Raw genomic sequence first — 15,814 nt, 5'->3', positions numbered from 1 at the left:
CAACACCAGCTTTTGAGGATATAACATCCCGACTATTAGACAAGAACTAGGCTAGAGGGCTGTCAAAAGTCAGTGAAGAGGCCTAGTCTTTCCCTCTCCCTCTCGTGCCCTCTCTGCCTTCTGTCTCCCTTCTAGAAGCAGGAAATGTATACTGTCCCTCCTGACTCCTGCCCGCCCCCCACTCACACACAACACAAAACCACACAGCCCTCATCTGTGCTGGGCCTGTGGTCTGGGTACCCTGACAGGCCAGCCTTTGTCTGGATGGCCCAGCTGAGCTCTGCGGCCCTCTGGCCCCAGCACTGCACTCCTAATCAGACCCCACACCTCCATCTGATGAAATCACCCAAAAAGATGAACTGTGAGGAACAACTACGTAAAAGCCAAACATTCTCAGATTGCTAAAATGATTCATAGTGCATCCTCATATCTAAAAGCAGCTTAACGCATGGTTTAGAATTGTTCTAGACATGTTGACGTTTGCAATGTGAATCTGAAGATGTAGTTACCTTCAGCCTAAAACGAGTTAAGTGTAGGGTGTGTGTTATTGTTTCATGTGCCATATTGAAATGTGCAATTATTACAGATTCATTCATTTTTATTAAAAAAGGTATAAATATAGCTGCAGTCTTGGAAATTCATTATGAAAATGTGTGAAACTATAATTGCAAATTAGCAGATTTTTGTTCATTTTGTTCCTCTTAATGTGTTAATCATTTCTAGCATGCATATTGGATAGGGCTATAATTTTTTGTTAGTAAATGGGAAACTGCAGAGGTTGGTTTGTAGAGAATTTTTACAGAATCATTCTGTATCTGCTAGTGTTCAGAAAAACACATTGAGCAAGCTTCTAGAAACATGGTATTGGAGGACTTATTCTTTAACTATTTTTGTTTCACATGCTTTTAAATTTACTGTAATTTAATGTATGACTTGAGGAAGATTAAGATAATTGTATAGGAAAGGACTTCTAGTTAGTTTTGATTTCATTTTAAAAGATTAAACTATAAGTTTGTTTTGTCTTACCTCAGAATCATTAGGCACACCGCTGGAAACTATTTCTGTGTATCTAAACGTGCTTCAGAGTCAGGATAATTGAGAGTTTTGTGGCTTTGGATGAATGACTTGGTAGCATATTTTGACTGGCAGTATACAGTAGAACATTTTTAATCAGTAGTTTGATGTTTATATTCTCAGCTCTGTGATTGGCAGCCTATACTAAGCATTGGATTTTTTTTTTTGAAGAGTTTGCCTATTGTGAGCCTACTGTTTCCCCTTGATGTCGGCCTGGAGCCCAGATACAGGTGAAACAACATAGGAAAGCTTCCGTGAGCCTAGAAGAGTCATGGTCACAGTGTCAGTAGGACCAGCCTATGGCCATCCCTGGCAGAGTCATGGTCACAGTGTCAGTAGGACCAGCCTATGGCCATCCCTGGCAGAGTCATGGTCCCAGAGTCAGGAGGACCAGCTTGTGGCCATCACTGGCAGAGCGCCCTTGGAGTGAGCTCCCAGTGGGCAAGCACTTGCACAGAGTTCTTCCCCTCTCCTCGAGGCTGAGCCCTGCTGGCATTCCAGCTGTGTTGTCCTTCTCTATCCTCCCTCAGAAGTGAGCCTCACTACCGGACCAAACCACGAACTGTTCGCTGAGTAAGACATGAAGTCATATCAGCCTTTTTCAAAAGAAAAAATAGAAGAAAAAGCTTCTTGTGAAAAAAACCTACCTTATATTTTACCAGATTAGCATGCACTGGCATTTCAAGTTTAAGGTCATCCTTTAAATAAACATGTAAATGTTAGTACAACCTTGTAATTAGAACCTGACTTAATTCTTTTCATCAGCCATTTCATAATTTGAAGAGGTGTAATATCTTTCCCAACTAACTGAAAAAAAATTCTAATTAGCAGGTACTTGACTACTTTCTTAAAAGTTCTACATGTGGCAGTCTCCAAGGTTGGCAATTTATTAATGACACACTTCTTTTTAAAAAACAATCTTTACATTCAGACCTTTCATTTTAGATCCTGTATCCTAAAGCCTAAAAATTCTAATCATCACTCATTTGTCACTTTTCATTTTGGCTACATACAATTCCTTCAGCCAAAAAAAAATCCTCATGTGTTTATATGAGCATGTGTGTGTGTAACTGTGTGCATGTTAAAGATATATAGCTCATCTTTGCATTTAAAATACTAGTGAATCCCCACCCCCCCTTTGTTGTATGTTTTGGTGTAACCAGTTAGCCATTACCCAAATGAGAGGCACAGAGGACCTACCAGCGTGTTTTATTTTCCTTCGGTCTCTGAGTGACTTTGACAGCGACCGGCGTGTTGTGTAAGCACATCCTCCAGGCCTTCTGTGTCCAGGGCAGCGACAGCTCAGAAGATGGATGAGCTGATTTACAGGCTCTAATGGACTCCAAAAGGAAACACGGAAGTTTGCAACAATACAGTGAACTCATTGTTGAGGAGGAATTAGCATACTTTAGAATGACTGGCCCAAGAAAGATGTGAACTTGTTCAGTTGAGCAGGAGGAGGTGTGGGTAGGTGTGGCTGGTGGGATCTTGAAGTAGGGCTCTTCAGAGAGAATTCTTTAGAGCACATTTTGGGTATTAATCGTGCTCTCGTTATTTCTCAGGTGGAGCTTGTTCTTTGTTCATCCGCTGTGATTTCCACAAAGGGAACATAGTGGCTGGTGTCGTATTGCCCATTCGAAGTTCTTCTGTCTGTTTCAGTAAAATACTCTGTCCTGGCAAGATGCTGAGGATCCCATGCTGCCAGCACTCAAGCCCTCTCGGCTGTTGCCAAGTAGCACCCTTCCCTTTGAACTCCTTCTGGGGTGGGACTTGTATCCTGGCTTCACCATTTCTGTTTCTCTGAGACATAATTAGGATGGAACAATCACTGCTTGGCCCTTTTCCTGAAGGTAGGTTTTCTGTTTTGTTCTGTTTTTGATTTTTTTTTCCTGGGAGGAACAGTTTGGTTGAAGTCAAGACCCTTGACAAGATTCTTTGTGAAAGGGAGGAACTCACACTTTTCACATTTCCATCAAAAAAGGGGATCACATCTACAAGCCATTTTAAAAGCTGACAAGTTGACTTTTGTCAATAAGTTAACGAAAGCGGAGCTTTGACAATTGTTCTACGCAACTGTGATGCTTGGAAGGCAATTGGAAAGCATCTCCTAAGGGCTGCAATTTGCCGGGCATAGCAAGGCAAGGACCTCATTTCCAGGCATGGCAGGAGGCACAGGTGCTTGCGATTGCTCCTGGGGCTTGTGACTTTCATCGCTCCATTCAAATTTGTGCTGTGTGATGTTTTCTAATCATACACTAAAATGTTTAAAAATCCACTTTTTAAGGAAATAAAATATTTTTACTGTTAAGTCACCTCAGCTCATGGAAACTAAATTTTTAAATCACTTAGCGCATGAAATTGTTTTAAGTCACCTAAAGCTCATGTAAAGCAAATGCTTAGTGAATATTGAGCAACAGCAGAAAAAGATGCTGAGAATTTCTCTTGACTAGAAATCTGACATTAAGCATATCATCTCTTCTGATTTGTAAAAGTAATCCATTTGTCTGCAGGTTCTTGTTGCTTGTTTTGTTTTACTTGTAGAATTAAAACTGTGTAATTGTTTTTCCTGCACTGTGTGCAAACCTGTTACAGGCAATAATGAACATAAATGAGCTTTATTAAGCAGCTACTATAGCCTCTAATGGCTGCTGACTCAGTGGCCTAGGAGTTCTGTAAATAATTGAGCCACTGGATCTGATTTACTAAAAGCCTAGAGCATTTCAAACATGGCAAGGGGACGTTTTTAAGAAATCCCCCAACTAGTCTCTTCCAGATTTTAAATGGACGCACAAGATCAGCAGGGTTTTTTTTTACATGTTTTCAAAAAGAGGGACGAAAGGGTTACATTGTAAAAGGTGCAAGCAGTTGATGAATTTTACATAGTGACAATCAGTGCACAGAGCAAAGCAGACTTTCTTTTTCTTACCATAACTGAAAATAGCTCAAATTAAGCCACCGAGAAGTGCTGTTTGTATATAGTAGACATGAAAATGAACAATCACTTTTGTCCTAAACCTTTTGACACAGAAATTGTTTTTAATCTTAAAAGCCAACTGTATTCTCTTCCTGGCAATTTCTCTTTCCTTTATAGATGATGCATATATTTATTAGGGTAACTAATAAATGTATTATCACATTTCTTCCATAATATAACAGCAATAAAATTCAAGCCTTTGACATCCTTAGACCAATTTTCATGTAAATGTGTTACATTTAAGCCGTATTACTAAAAAACATCACACAGAAAAGAGAAACCTATAACATATTATCTTTTGTTTAGTACTATGTCACATTTTTTTTATTTCATGTTCACTTTAAATGGTGGAACGTCCTTTGTTCTCTGTGTAGTATGAGTGGACTTCAAAGGCTATAGGGAAAGTAAGAATTAAAAAGTCAATTCTTTTGGTGCAAAAATTTTAAAATCCTCACATAGGAGGAGTCTTCAGAAAGTTTATGGGAAAATACACACTATTTCTGATTTCAGAATATTATGTGCCAAAATAAATTTATATTTTAATTTTTAAAAAAATATACCTTTTTTTCCTATTGGAAAAGAAAGATTTACAGAGAGAAGGTGAGATGGAGAGAAAGATCTTCAGTCTCCTGCTTCATTCCCCATGTGGCCTCAGTGCCTGGAGCTGAGCCAATCTGAAGCCAGATGCTTCTTCTGGACCTCCCACTTGGGTGCAGGGTCCCAATGCATTGGGCCGTCCTCGACTGCTTTCCCAGGCCACAAGCAGGGAGCTGGATGGGAAGTGGAGCAGCCGGGACACACACCAGCGCTTACAAGCAGAGGATCGACCTATTGAGCCATCATGCCAGCCCGATATGTTTATATTTTAAGCTGATATTCCCGCTACTCTTTGAAGTGGCCTGTGGTAAATGTAAGTCAAGAAGTTGAAGAAAGTTTATCTTTCTGAATAAAAGTAAATCCACATGTAATATCAATTATTGATCTTGCTTTAGTTGTTTAGCTGTTTGTATGTGTGGCCTTAACCAAACCTAGTAAAGTAGGATCTCCCCTTTACGGAAACAGAAGGAATGCAGGCACTTAAGGAAGACTATGTAACATTTCTGTCTCTTCCAAATGCTTTTATATTCATTTGATGTATTTTTGCATTTTAAAGGATTTTTTCCTTTTATGCTTTACAATTTGGCTAGCACCATTATTCGTATGTAATGTTATATCACAGGTAATTAGTATTTATCTTTTTCCTTTATATTTAGAATGCATGGTACATTTTTATGAGTTATATACAAGTTGTCTTAATAAGCTTTAGAAGCGTTACTTTTCTATGATTCTGCAGCTTATGTAAATTGGTTCTGTGTTTTAAATGGCAGATACTTCCACGTGGACATTTGCAATACACTTGGGTTCTGTGAATTACAGTAGGAACCTCCACGCACTGACCTCTGAGGGTCAAAGGGAAATGAAGACTTCACCAGCTTCCAGTGTCTAGCTGGATTCCTGAAACTTCTAGTTATCCCGATTTACTGTGTATGATTTGTTTCTCAATGTGCTATGCCCCAAATAACAAACCCAGAGCTGAAAAGATTGTCTCACATCTCTGTGTTCTGCCTTTCATGGCCTCCTTGGTCCCTCTGCTGCCCAGGCCTCCAGCCACACCCTGCCAACCCAGGAACTTAGCAGATGTCTGGTGGACTCAGTCTTGACCACAGAAGAAGAGCTCTGTACTTTGTAATGTCTTACTCAGTGCAGTTTGCGTCTTATGCAACAGCTAGTGCCCTTACCGTTAAAGCCATGTGAAGAATTCTCAGGGGAACAGATGTGGAATGGAGCCCTGGGAAGGAGGGTAGGACCCACGAGTGCTACATCAACGAGAAAGGAGACATGTTTATGCAGAACTTTGCACTGAAAGAGGTTTCCACACAGAATCGTCCAGTACAGAAAATCTCAGATCAGTCCTCCACCTCCTCCCCTTTCCTTTTCTCATCACCTCCCCCCATGGGCCATCCTCCACCCTCGTTATTGACTGTCAAGCTTGCATTTAGATATCGTATACAGCCAGTACCTGCAGCATGATTCATTCTAGTATCAACTCAACATAAATGCAATATATAAACAACTTGTCCCACTTGATAGAGGGGAAGCACTAGCTAAGCGCTGTCTATACTCCAAAAGGGGAAGGCATCTGAATATCTGTTCCTCAAGAGGAACAATTTTTTTATTTTTTATTTTTTTAATAGATTTGTTTTTATTACAAAGTCAGATATACAGAGAGGAGGAGAGACAGAGAGGAAGATCTTCCGTCCAATGATTCACTCCCCAAGTGAGCCACAATGGGCCAGTGCACGCCAATCCAGTGCTGGGAACCAGGAACCTCTTCCGGGTCTCCCACGCGGGTGCAGAGTCCCAATGCATTGGGCCGTCCTCGACTGCCTTCCCAGGCCACAAGCAGGGAGCTGGATGGGAAGTGGAGCTGCCGGGATTAGAACCGGCATCCATATGGGATCCCGGGGCTTTCAAGTTGAGGACTTTAGCTGCTAGACCACGCCGCCGGGCCCGAGAGGAACAATTTTGAGTTCCACTTTTGAGTGATATTCCTTTGGCATAATCATATTGAACTATTGATTAGTTTTCTAGTCAACAATGTGAAATTGACCAACCCTTACATATTGATAACCTTTATTAACTCCCAGTAAGCCTGAAGTTCAATGCTGGATGCTTTCTATATGCGAAAATGAGTGACTGCTGGCATTCGCTGTTTTTATTTGAGAATAAATTAAGAAGTGGCACTTTTATAATCAAACAAAACTATGTGTAATTTCTGTTCTCTGCACAATAATATCTTGTTTTATTGCATGCTGACTTTTTATTGAGCTTTGTCTCATTCTGGTAGGGCATTGTTGGAGGATTTTTATTTATTTTTTAGCAGCTAAAGATTCTTTGGTGTTGTCAGGTATTTGGTTTAAAACACAATATTCTGAAAGGAGTTTCAATCAACTGGATCAGATAAAAAGCTTAAATGTGAGTTAGGTGTACAGACATTTGTCGCTGCCCCACATTATTAATCAAGCACTGAACAAATAACTTAATATTCCATTCTGCTTTGTTTGTGTGGCATTTCTTACTTGTTTTTAACACGTTGATATTAAGAAAAAAATCCGCAACTTGTGGTCAAGAATGTACAGTTTTCTCTAATAAGAGTTAATTTCTTTTTCGCCTGGAGGCATAGCCTATTGACTAAAGTCCTTTCCTGTGTTCCTGGGGATCCCATATGGGTGCCTGTTTGTGTCCCACCTGCTCCACTTCCCATCCAGCATCCTGCCTGTGACCTGAGAAAGCAGTCAAAGACGGCCCAAAGCCTTGAGACCCTGCATCCTAGTGAGACTCAGAAGAGGCTCCTGGCTCCTGACTTCCGATCAACTCAGCACCAGCCTTATCAGCCACTTGGGGACTGAACCAGTGGATGGAAGATCTTTCTCTCTGTCTCTCCTCTCTGTAAATCTGACTTTCCAATAAAAATAAATCTTTAAGAGTTAATATCTTTTTTAAAAAGTCCCATTTGAAATATAATGTAAATCCATCTTCAAAATGTGCATACTTTTTATTCTGTTTCCAATGAGATGGGTTTAAAGACTCAATGACTGAAAGACATTTTGGTTATTCTCCATGGAAAGTTTTCTCAGTTAGTACTGCAGCTGTTTTTGTTTTGTTTTCCTGCTGATGCCTGATTTTGCCTTTACTACTTGTTAGCCTTACTATGTAACAAAGTATTACAAGCAGAGTGAGTTAGAGGCGAGAACCTAGAATCACACAGTTTGAGAAGGTAGACATTGAGAGCAAGTGTTGGTAAGTTTGGTTTCTCTGTACCCTGAGGGAAGGATCCATCCCAGGTCTGCCTCCTGAATGGCAGGTGATCATTGTCTCCCTGTGTCTCTTCACATTATTTTCCCTTCTGTGCATGTCTGTGTCTAAATTTCCTCTTCTATAAGGTCATCAGTCAGTTGGGTTAAGGTCCGCCTGAATGACTGGAGTTTTACTTGTGATCTTTACTTGGATCCTAGCTCCAAATGCAATCATATTCTGAGATTTGAGGCATTTGGATTTCAGAATTGAATTGGAAGTGTAGGGGGTCACAGTTCGATGCATAGCATCCTTGTTACTCCATGGCCCTAAAAAGGCAATGAATTCTTCCTTCCCACCACTTTCTCTTCACTTTCTTCTTCTGTGGCCCTATCCCTTCAGGGCAGGTGTATCGTGTTGATTAGCAAAGGTATTTAAGAGTTGTGTGCTTCCTGGGAACATGTAGATGCACCCCTGCTCAACACAGGTGTATGCAGAATAGGTTCTTCCTATTGGTGGTGAAACTGTCTGATTTCAATTTTCATCTTTTAAAAATTTTTTTTAAGTGTCAGGAATTCATGTGTAAGAATAAGTTACTGCCAAACATATATTAGATATTCCATAAAATATAGAATAAAAAGGTTGATCTGGTAATTTTATCTAGTATCCTTTTCCCTGAAGGCACGGGATTGGCTTGTTGTGCCACTGTACTGGCATGTAAAACCACTTCTTTGTCCTACTTGTCTACAGAATTCAAGAAGAGGGGATTATGCCAACAGGATCCATTGGATCTCATGCTATGACTGTACCAGACTGCCAGGGAAGGACCATGCACTTGTGGAAAGTGTCTGCTTGAAGATTCATTTGATGGGAATTTCTCAGCCACTGGTGTGATGCTGTGTGATAGCTTTTGAAACTTTTCCTTATGTGCTGTGAAGTCACAGTTGCCTCCTCCCCTCTTGAAGTTTCTACATTCACAAGTGGAACCCTTAATTTTTGTCTCATTTTGTCCCAAATCATCTCAGGAGATCTCTGGCTTAATGGGAGAGCTCTAGAGAATGGATTAAAAGTTCACACTTCTCCTTCCATTAATGCTGGTTTGCTTTTTCCAGCATGGAGAGACATCAAAGATGAAATGCTTATTTTCCTGTAGTGCCCCAAGCTGTGGAGACATGGTGGCTCTACTCTTAAACCCAGAGGGAAATAAAGAGAAAGTAAGGAATATTGAGCTTATTATAGAAAAGAAGCTCCAGTTAGAGATTGGTTGATTTTTTTTATTATATACCCAGGTCTGTAATTTTTCTAACCAAGCTCTGTACATTATTATTATTATTATTATTATTATTATTATTATTATTATTATTATTTTGAACTTCCAGACAACACCTACTTGTATGACAGGTACAGATCTACTCCTAGCTCTGCCAATAGTGAATGGTCTTAGCTTACCCAACTTCAAATCAAGACTTCCCAGCTAGGTCTCTGACCATCCGTCCAGCAACTTCTCCTGATTCCTTAATTTCATTCATTATCTTATACTTTTTTTTAATTTTTAAATTTTTTTAATGCAAGAAAGACAGTGATGGCACTGAATATAAATTGTTTCAGGGAAAAGGATACTAGATAAAATTACCAGATCAACCTTTTTATTCTATATTTTATGGAATATCTAATATATGTTTGGCAGTAACTTATTCTTACACATGAATTCCTGACACTTTCGATTCTTCAGACTTATTAATCACTGTAGTCAGCACCAGTGCAATTTTATGAGGCTTACCAGTCATCAAAAATTTATTATCAGATAAATCAAAGAAACAACGAGCATCTTAATAGGGTAGAGAAAGAGGCATGTAAAGGATCATTTAAAACTGTGCTTTTCATCGGTGTGTGTTATATTTACAACCCAAATCAGAGAATTCACAATTTCATGCAAATAATCTACAGGGTGGTAGTTGGTTTCTTGTATAAAACATCCTCATTATGTTTCTGTTTAGGATGTTGGTCTAACCATAAGAGCCAAGGGGAGCATGTAGCATTCATTCTAAAATATTCCCCTCATTTTTTTTAAATTGCATTACCCTTATCCCCCAAAGTTTGGAGTGACTGAGTTGAGTCCTTATCCTTTAGTGGCAAGGTTACTAAACTTGAGTTATTTGGAATGGTGCAGGCAAATACCTGTGTTCCATCCATACATGTTAAACTCTGAATGTAAATGGCTTAAGCTCAATCAAACGTCATAGATTAGTAGACTGGATTAAAAAACAAAACAACATCTCTTTATTGTCTAGAAGAGACATACTTCATCAACAAAAGCAGCGGAAACTATATCGCATGGGTTTTGTTGTTTTCTGTAAGTTTCATCTCTTCAAAACATTTTCTTCTGATTAAATCATTCAGTGACTCGTAGATCATACAGTAACATCATTTTCTTCAAGAAGGTTCTTGATTTTCATCTCTTCAGCTACACATTAGTCATTTAATAGCATGTTATTTAACTTCATGGTGTTGTTAATTTCTTTTTTCTTCCTGATGTTGATTTTGCTTTGTGGCTTTTCATTTAAGGGGATGTATAGAAGCTGTGTAATGGAGACTGTCATATCTAGTAACATGTCATTTAACTTCAGGGCATTGTAAATTTCTGTTTTTCTTTCTATTGTTGATTTTGTATTATGACTTTTCATTTAAGGGGATGTACAGTAGCTGTGAAATGGAGACTAACATATCCAGATGTGAGGATACAATGTAGTATGCATTTGTACTTCCAGACAAAGATGGACTTACAATGAATCTGTTCACTATATCTTGACAATAGGATGCTGGACTCTGTGCCATTGTCCATGCCCGCAATGATGGACATATGACTGTGTATGAAGAACTATATTTTAGAATGATATAGAGGAACTGGGTGGGGGGTGGGGAATTGGGGAGGGGATAAGGGAAATGCCAGGAGCCTATGGAACTGTATCATAAAATGATAATAATAATAATAAAATGTAAAAAAACCAAACAAACCAAAGTGCTTTTCTTTTTTTTTTAAGATTTATTCATTTTATTACAGCCAGATATACAGAGAGGAGAGACAGAGAGGAAGATCTTCCATTCGATGTTTCACTCCCCAAGTGAGCTGCAACGGCTGGTGCGCACCGATCCGAAGCCAGGAAACTGGAACCTCTTCTGGGTCTCCCACGTGGGTGCAGGGTCCCAAAGCATTGGGCCGTCCTCGACTGCTTTCCCAGGCCACAAGCAGGGAGCTGGATGGGAAGTGGAGCTGCCGGGATTAGAACCGGCGGCCATATGGGATCCCGGGGCGTTCAAGGTGAGGACCTTAGCCACTAGGCCATGCGGCCGGGCCCCAAAGTGCTTTTCTTATGGACAGACTCCTTGTGTGTCTTCTGGCCGGTGTGAGGTACAGGCTTATGTCTCCCATGATCTTGGCCTTTCATTCCCATTGGAGCAATAATATAAAACTGGAGTCTTTACTATGTGAGTTTATCCATCATCATAGCCATGGCCTGAGTGTGTGGGAATATCAGTGTCTTCTAAGACAGAAACAAGCAGAAGCTGAGCAGGCACTGGGGAGCTACTAGGAGTAGAGCTAGAGGGATAAGGCTGGGTTAACTATGCTATCCAAAACACCTTTCCTCTGCCACTAATCTTGCCTGCTACTCTGCCTGCTGTAGATATTCTCTCTCCTCATCTTGATCTGTTGAACGTCCAGTTATTCTTCAAATCTAGGCTAAAATGTGACTTCCTAATCGCCCTTCCCCAGGTCTATTTTATCATTTCCTCGGGGCCTTTTTCTTCCCCCTTAGCAGCAAATTGTAGTGATGATAATAATTGTGTTATCTGTCAGTTATTGAGTCTTGACCAGGTGCTAGACTTTGTATGCCTTCTATTTCCCACTCATCAGTTTATCACTCTGTGTGAATACCACCTATGTTTTGGAGGTTAAATACAGGATTTTCTCCCTTTAGGGACTGAAGTAGTATTTGAAAGTATGATTCATGATTCTTCACGATGGTTCTTTTGCACAAGGCATTTCCTCGATGTCTTCTTATGTGAACGAGCTATCTCAGGCATAGAACCGTCTTACAGGTTGCCCTGATGTCTTAGAACATAAAACGATTCTGTGTTCAGAATGAGCCAAGTTACAGGTCTTTGTTTTTGCTGCTAGGTGATAAACAATGTTTGAAGCATTTAAATGTATTCTCATAGATTTCGTATAAGTAGGTATAGAATATTAATTAAAGAGGAACTGTTTCCTATAGTCCTTCAGTATCTTTCTAGAGCCCTTCCTTTATCCACATTATTCATAAGGTGTATATAAAACATTTTTGTAACAAGTGAATTATGTTTGAAAGTAAGATTTTTGGGCTCGGCAGCGTGGCCTAGTGGCTAAGGTCCTCGCCTTGATCCCACATGGCCGCTGGCTTTAATCCCGGCAGCTCCACTTCCTCTCTATCTCTCCTCCTCTCAGTATATCTGACTTTGTAATAAAAATAAAATAAATCTAAAAAAAAAAAAAAGAAAGTAAGATCTTTGTAAGCATCCAAGGGCTTATTTGTCCATTTTGTGTTGTCTGTCATGAGAGTATTGCGTTGGTAAATGCATGGAGTATTTTCCTTCTTGGGACAGAGACCAGGGTGGGTAGAGGCAGGGAGGGGAGAGCAAATTCTCTACATCTTATCCATTGGTACCTGCTGGAAGTTCTATTTTATACAGCATTTACCAGTCAAATGATTCTTTTAAAAGATTTCTAAAAATCAGTGGGGCCCCTGAGAATGAGAAAGAAGACTTCAAAGAATATGTTTCTGTATGACTCTTTTAGTCTACTGCTATTATCTGTTGCTGTTGCTTGCCTAGACTGCACAGGAATCCCTTCTTATCAATGTCTCATGGGTCAGGTACATGAAAAACCCTCAAGTTCAAGATCTTAAAACGTGTCCTCAACCTCAAAAAGAGACTGTTAGAATGAGAGCTTGAGAGGTTTCTTCACTTCATTCAGTGACCATCCCCCAAGTCTTGCCTTAAGCATTGTGAGCTCTTAGCTTTTTATAGTCCGTCAGAGAATGTTAAGCTTTCCTGTATCCTTGGAAGAATCCATAGCAATCTGTTATTTCTTAGAACCTCATGTGAAATGGGAAGATGTGGTCATTCACTAAAACCTAGCAATAGAGAGAATAAGGAAGGAAAACAAGAACATGGGGTCTTTATAGGGGTCTTTTTCCAGAAAGGATTTTAAGAGATTGAGAGGTAGGCCTTTTTTATATTTAGAAGGACAGTCGGCTTAGTGAAAGAATTGACTATGTATTAGAGGATGGGGTTGAGCTGCTCGTTTATGAGATAAGGATTTTTGTTTTGTTTCTGCAGTCTCGTTTATTTTGGAGGCTGCAAGCTAAGATGACATGAGTGTTTCACTGTTTATGCGAGATTATGAGCATTCTTAATCTGCTCTTGTGCATTCTTGATAGAAACTGCGTGAGTGGTGATCTTTTAATAGAATGTGTCTTGCAAGTAGCAAATTTATTTTGGTACTAAATTCTAGATAATCCCTAAAAAATGTAAATTTTGTCAATCAAAGTTTTATTTGGAAGTACTTAAAATCTTAGAATTGTGTTTTGTAAGTTTTCTGAAGATAGCGTCTCTATTTTTCTAAGTTTAAGTAGAAGACATGGCAACAGGAAAAATAGTAGTCTCAAAGTAAAAATTTTCTTGGTAAGTTTTTTTTTTTTAAGATTTATTTATTTTATTACAAAGTCAGATATACAGAGAGGAGGAGAGACAGAGAGGAAGATCTTCCGTCCGATGATTCACTCCCCAAGTGAGCCGCAACGGGCCAGTGCACGCCAATCCAATGCTGGGAACCAGGAACCTCTTCCGGGTCTCCCACGCGGGTGCAGTGTCCCAATGCATTGGGCCGTCCTCGACTGCTTTCCCAGGCCACAAGCAGGGAGCTGGATGGGAAGTGGAGCTGCCGGGATTAGAACCGGCACCCATATGGGATCCTGGGGCTTTCAAGGTGAGGACTTTAGCCGCTAGACCACGCGGCCGGGCCCTCTTGGTAAGTTGTATACTGCAGTGTGGTTGGAAAAGAAATCATTGCTTTTGGGAAAAAATGCTTCTGGAAGATTACCGCGTGAGTGCATTATACAAAATGACTTTGGCTTTATGGTGGTTCAAACACTAAGAATCTTGAGTAACTTCCACTGGAAAAATTCTGAACACACCCTGTAGAGTCAGATACTCTCTGCTTCTCCCATTTTTCTCCTCTTGGTATGCCAATCTCCATATGACTATAGTTGGGTTAGCATTCATTGGCTTCCTGTTGAATGCTAGGCCATACCAGGGTTTCTTAAGGACTTCGTAAGCTCATGACTTCTAAGAGGTGCAGGTATTCTAGCTTTCAGATGAGAAGACAATATGTCACCCTGATATTTCAGTGGTAGAGCCCATAGTTCAACTCAGTGTGTCCTGTTTTAAGGTACAGTGTCTCTTATTCTGCTTGCTGCTTTTGGGTAGTATTTAGGATGAAATGAGCTGCTCATTTTATTCTAGCATCCTCAAAAACAAGCCAGCCTAGGAAGCTTAAGCATATCCACACAATTGTTTGATTTTTTTTGATTCTTGAATCCAGCTCCACCTCCTGCAAGGCCACACCCTAACATATCAAGGTTGAGGAAACCTAAAACATCCATCTCCCTACTGCTACATCTTCACTCATTGCCGAAGGTGGACATATCTTACAAGCTCATGATGGACTTTGCCTTGCCTCAGTCTTCCCATAATTCACCCCGATTCTGACTTAACATCTTCTAATCTGGGTAGTTTTGTCATGACAAATAAAAATCCATTTTCCCACTAGGTCTACCCTCTGGCTCAGTGGACAGGTATTTACCCATTGTGGACTGCACCATTACATTGCTTTGTGACTAGATCTTAGTCAGTAAATTCTTGTTGAATGTCTTCCTTTCATATATCATGTGTCATTTCTGCCTTTTGAACATCATAATGGACTCCTGGGCTTTCTCACCTTGAACCTAGTGGCTGAAATCGGATTGGCCAATGTAGTGACTTCCAAAGCTTTCTATTTGGGCTACTCCTTTCATCTCTGTTTTGTTATTACCTCAAGGCCTCCCGTTCTGTCTTGTCTCAACAAAGAATTAGTTCTTCTCCAAGTATCCCTGGTTAAGTAGAAATAAGTACTAGAACCCAAAGTAAGTACAAGAGTACTTATTCATGTGAGCACTAAGAGGTGAGTAGAATGATGTTAGGTCATTTGAGTAGCTTAGAGGAAAATTTGGTTTTTATTTAAAGGAGCTTTCATTCATGTTGGTGTTCCAGTATCTCTCTTTCTTGAGGGCCCTGTTTTGTTTGTTTGATTCACTATTCTATCAGATGTGTTAATATATTCCTACTTGACAAATCATACTTACTAAATCAAACCATGTGCTTACATAATTTTCTTTCTTCTTACTGAGTCTGGACTCAGTCTGATGTTCTAGAACTGCTAACCTAGGTAAGTCTGGGAAGTCTTCTTGTTACTGTTCCTAGAGCTCCAAGAAGAAAAGAAAGAGTAACCTGCTCCCACATTTTATGCTGAAGAAATCAGAAGTGTGGGGCACTCACTGGTACAAAGGCTTAGGTCACCCAGGGTCTGGATGGAATCTCATTCAGCTGAGGGGTGGTTACTGCAATGGAGGGATGCAGCCCTCTGATGTTTTGTCTATTTGTGCACTGGGTCAGTCTTCTACCACAAACAACTTTATGTTGGTATTCACTTTCTAAATGACCTTTCATCTGTTCCCTCATCTCACTCAAGCTTCCATTGAGAGGCTCTCTCCGCAGGCTTTCCACGTCACTTCTAGTTCAGATCAACCCCACAACTCTCCACCCACCTGTGCCCTGGTTTTATTATGTCTCTCACACTGG

At 40.1% G+C, this 15,814-nt stretch overlaps 1 protein-coding gene across 2 annotated transcripts in view; it reads left to right on the top strand.

Annotated features, from left to right (window-relative positions):
* Window positions 1-15,814, top strand: part of RSU1 (Ras suppressor protein 1) — a 204,351-nt gene that overhangs the window by 102,235 nt on the left and 86,302 nt on the right. The gene's annotated exons all lie outside the window — the stretch shown is intronic.

Source organism: Ochotona princeps, chromosome 10, assembly GCF_030435755.1.
Source record: "Ochotona princeps isolate mOchPri1 chromosome 10, mOchPri1.hap1, whole genome shotgun sequence".
NCBI classification, from domain to species: domain Eukaryota; kingdom Metazoa; phylum Chordata; class Mammalia; order Lagomorpha; family Ochotonidae; genus Ochotona; species Ochotona princeps.
This window is presented reverse-complemented; position numbering and strand designations above follow the sequence as displayed.